This window comes from Diabrotica undecimpunctata, chromosome 8, assembly GCF_040954645.1.
Source record: "Diabrotica undecimpunctata isolate CICGRU chromosome 8, icDiaUnde3, whole genome shotgun sequence".
Classification (NCBI taxonomy): Eukaryota; Metazoa; Arthropoda; class Insecta; order Coleoptera; family Chrysomelidae; genus Diabrotica; species Diabrotica undecimpunctata.
The window spans coordinates 42,157,328-42,163,307 of NC_092810.1; positions in this window are offsets into that span (position 1 = coordinate 42,157,328).

Sequence of the window (5,980 nt, forward strand, 5' to 3'; positions counted from 1 at the left end):
CGTTTTTTATTTATTGAAACCATTTTTATTAAAACCAGAGGTAAATTCCAAGTATCTCAATATGCTAAGTCAAATATATCACTATTGTAATAGTTATAAGAACAGAAATAATCATCATCATAATCATTTGGCTCTACAACTCTATGTGGGTCTTGGCCGCGTTTACTGTTTCCCTCCGTTGTTGTCGGTCCTGAGCAGCTATTTCCCATTGCTGTAATCGCATTTTGCATAGATCACTGGCTACTGCGTCCTTCTATCTTTTTCTTGGGCGACCGACTGACCTTCTGCCATCGGGCCTTTCCCGGAATGTGGCGTTCAGGAGTCTTTCGTCACTCGATCTTAGTAGGTGGCCCGCCCATCTTATTCGGTTTGCTTTAATGTAGCGTACTATATTTTCATCTCCATATACTGTCTGGAGTTCATCCTTGTGTCTTCTCCATTCTCCTGTTGTCTCTTCTCTGCAAGGCCCATAGATAGTATGCAGTATATTTATTTCCAGTACCAGTAATTTAGTCGTTTTCCGCTGGTTCAAAGTCCATGTCTTGCTTCCATACGTTATTGTGGGACGAATTATAGTCTTGTACACTATTATTTTTGCTGGTATTAAGAGTATTTTTGATTTGAGTACGGCCACCAATGAGCAATATGCCCTGTTTCCTGCAATAATCCTGGCTGCCACGTCCTTTTCATATTTATTTTCAGATGTTATAATAGCTACCAGGTACTTGAATTCTTTGACGACTTCAAAGTTGTATTCATTGTTTGTTACGATTTGTCTAACACTTGGTCTTGGGTTTTTCGTAACCACCATGTACTTGATCTTGTCCTCGTTGACCTTCATACAAACTTTTTTGGCTCCGTTTTCGAATAAGGTGAAAACTTCTTTTGTATTTCTGGTGGATTGTGCAATTGTGTCCACGTCATCCGCAAACGCTAATAGTATTTTTGATCCTTGGGCGGCAAATCCGTTTGTCAGTTGTGGTTGAGCTTTCCTTACCGCATGTTCCAGTGCAAAATTAAATTGCAGGTGGGGCGAGAGGATCTCCTTTTCTAAGCCCGGCGTTAATGAGGAATTCCTGCGACGTGGTGCTGCCAATTCTGATCCGTGCGGAAGCATTCTCTGTGCTCACCTGTGCTAATCGTACCAGCTTCCCAGGTACTCTTATTTCTACAATGGTCTCCCACAATGCTTCTCTGCTAACAGAATCGTAAGCTTGTTTAAAGTTTACGAAGATTTGGTGTACATCGCGGTTGAATTCCCAGTTTTTTTCCAACACCTGGCGTAGGACGAATATCTGGTCTATTGTAGACCTTTCCGGTCTGAATCCGCTTTGGTAGCTATTATTATTTCCTATTATTTCCTCTGCATATGAAGTAAGCCTTGTAGACAGTATTATGGATATAATTTTGTACAATGTATTGATTAACGATATTCTTCTATTAGTTCCGACATATTTGTTTGTCTCCCTCCTTGTGGATAGGTACTATATGGCTTTTATGCCAGTGTTTCGGTATTTCTTCTCTTTTTCGGACATCTCTTATAAAATAATATATCTTAAAGTGGAGCTTTTCTCCCCATTTTTTTGCCCAGGTCCAGCTCTGGGCCTGGGGCTTTATGGTTTTTAAGGGACGAAATTGCGGACTTTACTTTAGCTAGTGTGGGCCCTGGTATTTCAGGTTTAGCTAACTGGTACTTTCTTTGTTGCCCTGTCGTTGTGGGTTTTTCTGTAATTAGGCATAGCTCTAAATACTTTCTCCATTGGCGGCTTATCTTCACGGCGTCTGTGAGCAATTGTCCTGCATCGTCTTTTATAAATCTTGTTGGTTGTAAATAATAAAAACCCTAATTATAAATATTTAGTCTACTAACCTACTAGAAAGAGTATTTTTATAAATTCGGCGTTTGATTTAAGAAATATCAGCAATTAAAATAAACATTTACCCTGACGGGGTAAATTTCAATTATACTAATATTTTAAAACAAAAACCATATAATATGCTCTACAAGTAATTCTGTACACAGTTACCTGACAGACCCGAGATAATGGGGCAATAATACACCATCCACTAATACATAAATTTATTATAAAGCAAAAGGACTGATAATTATTATTAATTGTAATGTTACGTGTAATGATTTAAAAATAAAAAAAATTTAAGCCTTGAAGAAGAGATTGTATGATAAAGTTATTACTATACATAATATACTATACTATACTAATAATTATTATTATAATTTAAAAGGTATGTCTACTGAATAAATTACAATTATCAAACCCGCAAAAATGTATAATTAATAAAAAAATTTGTGAAGTTGTTCCTGTCAATTTCGGTTAAGCCTGGAGGTGTAGGCCGTAGGAGAACTTCTACTCCTATCTTCAATTATTTTCGGTTTCTAATTATAAAAAAACAAGCCCGGGAAAAACAGACCAAGGTTTTTAACCTTGTAAAGAATATAAAAGATTGACACAAATAGTAGACTAAGTTTTAAAGAAACCTTATCTGTTAAAAGTTAATCAAAAATGATCATAACCTTGTACAGTAAAGAATTGTTAAATCTTAATTTGAATGAATTACATGAACGAGACATATTATGTTCTTGAAATATTTAATTTATTCTTGGTATATTTAATACAGGCAGACTTTACATGATGGCAAGGTAACAAATATGACACTAAGGATTATTTTTGAGATTTAATAATGAATATTCAATATAGAGGCATTAGTATATCCACAAGAAACTTACCGGTCAGATTACGGAATAAATCCAAATAAACAATAAACTTACAACAATTTCCTGTGGAGATGACTTCTTTTTCTTTCTTAGGTGTGCGATATTCTTCCACAGATACTCTGTTAGCCATAATATTTGTTGTAAATCACTACAATTTAGAGAAGTCCAGAATATACGATCTGCAATAACGAATAGACAAATTTATTAACGATATATATTATTTGAAATTATAGAGGATTTTAGTCAAAGGAACAAGCAATAAAGCTCAGACATCAGAATCGAAATAACAAAAAGCGGAAAGAATTGTTTATGGTATAAAATTTAGTTTTCTTGGTATACGTAAAGAGAAGCTTAAATTTGTAGTTTAATACAAAAGTGGACAACAAGATACCTGTGTCACAGATTAACAGAACACGGTCTGTTAATCTGTGCCTGTGTGAAGAAGGCAGTATCGATGATGTATGTAAGCTTCAAAATTTAAAATTTAAAATTAGTAAGAAATAGCTTGATGCAAATGTTTTATTAAATTAAAAGAATTTTTTAGAATTGTTCAGTAAATTTCAAGTGAAATTGAACTTATATTTATATTAATCGTGGGTACAGAACTCGACTTAACAGTACTGAGATTTTTATCCTACTTATACTTGTACTAGGATAACAAAAGTAATCCAACAAGATCAGTTTATTAGTTCTTTTATTAGCATATTTCTGGATATGATTCCTAATTGATTAGAAAAATATTTTTTTCCAACGTCAACCACTTAACATTTTATGATGTATTGTCGAATAAAGAAAACATATATTAAAGAGCTTAATATAAAACAACAAAAATGGTCAAATTTGATGAAAATTAGTTACGAGTATACCTTTCTTGAGTTGTGATAATACTATAACAAGCCACTATCAAAATATTTGGTTCGTTTGTTGAGAGATGACGCAACAACATTTTTGTCATGTCTCATTGTCTCAAATCAAAGTAATAATGCTATCTGACGGAGCAAACTAGCAAAGTTTGTAATGCACAAGTTATTGATAGGCAATAACAAGCGATGTCAGTTGAAAGCTGGCCATAAACTTTTATTATACTTGCTAAGAACCAGAAATGTCCGAGCGGAAGTGCAAGTAACACGGAACGTTACGGGTACAGCACAGCCCGTACAAGACACGTGTTTTAGTTTTGTTATCCATTCTAGCTTTTGTTGTTTAAGAGGTTATTATGTGTCATATTAGTTTGCATTGTGTGGCCTATTTACTGTGAATAATAAAGTAATTAGGTGTTGGAAATGTCAAGTAGTTATGAAGACGTGGAATCACCAAAACAAAGGGAAGAATCTAAAGGACGAATCACTGATGTCATGCGAAAGCTTCGTCTACAGAGTCATGAGAGCAGCGACAGCAGATTCAAGTGACAAACAGAACTCTCATATCGCAGGTCTACTCTTGCTCAAAATGATCGCACAAAGACGTTCTAGGCAGTCCAATTCCAAAACAGCGAAACATCACAACTACTCTTTTCACTATTTGGTTAGGGTTTTGAGAGATGCTCAAATACATGGGATAGCTGTTTGTTTTGAAGCATTTTGGTCAATCCACAGCATCACTAAGGAAAAAGTTAAGTATATTCAAAGAGGGCTTCAAATGAACGGCCAATCTAAGAGGTAAGCACTCCAATCGGCCACATAAACTAAGCATTATTATTACCGATTCCATAAAAATGCACATTTAAGGGCAGATCAAGTCTTTATAGTAATAAAAGACATCTAAAATTTACCTTCCTGAAGAGTTTAATGTAAAAAAATCTACGAATTATTCAAAGAAAAAAATCCTCAGGTAAAGATTGATATGACAGTTATCGACGAGAATTTCGTAAATTTAACTTTTTTTTTGGTTTTCCGAGGTTAGATACATGCAGTGTAGTCTCTTCTCTACAATACAAGAACACAATCCCGAAGTAGAAAGTAAATTAAAATGTTTACACACAGAAAACAAACTTTACAAATTAAAGGCCAAGGTTTTTTATGACCGAAAAAAAAAAGAAGCAAAAAGATTTGCCAGACGTGACATGGGATATGAAGTTCTGATAATGAACTACCAAAAAAATGTCTTACTAACACATATGCACAAACGATGTATACTACACAAGATAGTTGTCAATGTTTTCTTTTGAGACCACAAAAAGGCTCAAACGAAGTTATATCTTTCGTAAATCATTTCATCATGAATCAGTTGGGCAAACAGGTAAGAACAGCAAAAACTTTTTTGTGACTCAATATTGAAATTACAATGTGTTTAAATATCTGCAGTTTCTTGTTTATACGTCAAAACGATTAGGTATCAATAACATTTTCTATTAGAGGGCATTCCTAGAAGCATGTTCCAAAATAACATATTTTTCTTTGTTCGAATCTCATCTTCGATATGGGGTCCTTCCTTTTTGGGGTCCTAATACAGCTGGCTAATCTGATGTTAGTTTTAAATTAAAAAAAAAGAGCAATACGGTATCTTTTTGGCCTTTATAGAATAACACATTACAGAAGCTAATTCAAACATTACGGGATTTTAACTCTTTCCTCTTTATATATTCTAGAGACTGTTTGCTTAATTCGTAAATACCTACATGCTTTTCCAGTAAGACCTAATAATGACTACTCCACCAGAAATTCAAGCTTTAATGTATATTTGCCGATCCCGTCCACTGAGTTAGTAAAGATATATATATATTATATTCGACAAAAAAATGATACAACCATCTCCCTGTGCAACTTAAATCTACAATTTTTTCCTTAGCCCTTTGCGGCTTAGTGGCTCCGCGGTGGAACCACCTTTATACAAATTTTTTCATACTGCCCGAATAATCGTGCGCTAGGACCACTAGACGGAATGCGATGTATACATCGTGTCTTTCACTTCCCAGTCAATTACAAAATTCCAGGAGCAATTATATATAGTGTACATAATATATTTGGGGCGCTCACAAGTGAATGCCAGTGAGGTTATTTATTGTTGTAAATAAACAAACATTTTTCTACCGATAAAAGTTATGTATTATGTTAATTTATCCATAAATAGAGGTATTTATGTATTACCGTATTAAGACTTTATGATCTACGTAGATAACTAAGTGAATTTAGATATTTTGATAGGTAGTTCCAATAGGTGCCACTAGGTCAATCAGTAATTAATAGGTATGTTTTGTTACAGAATTCTAAAATGAAAAGACATCTTGATTTGACTAAAATAACAAGT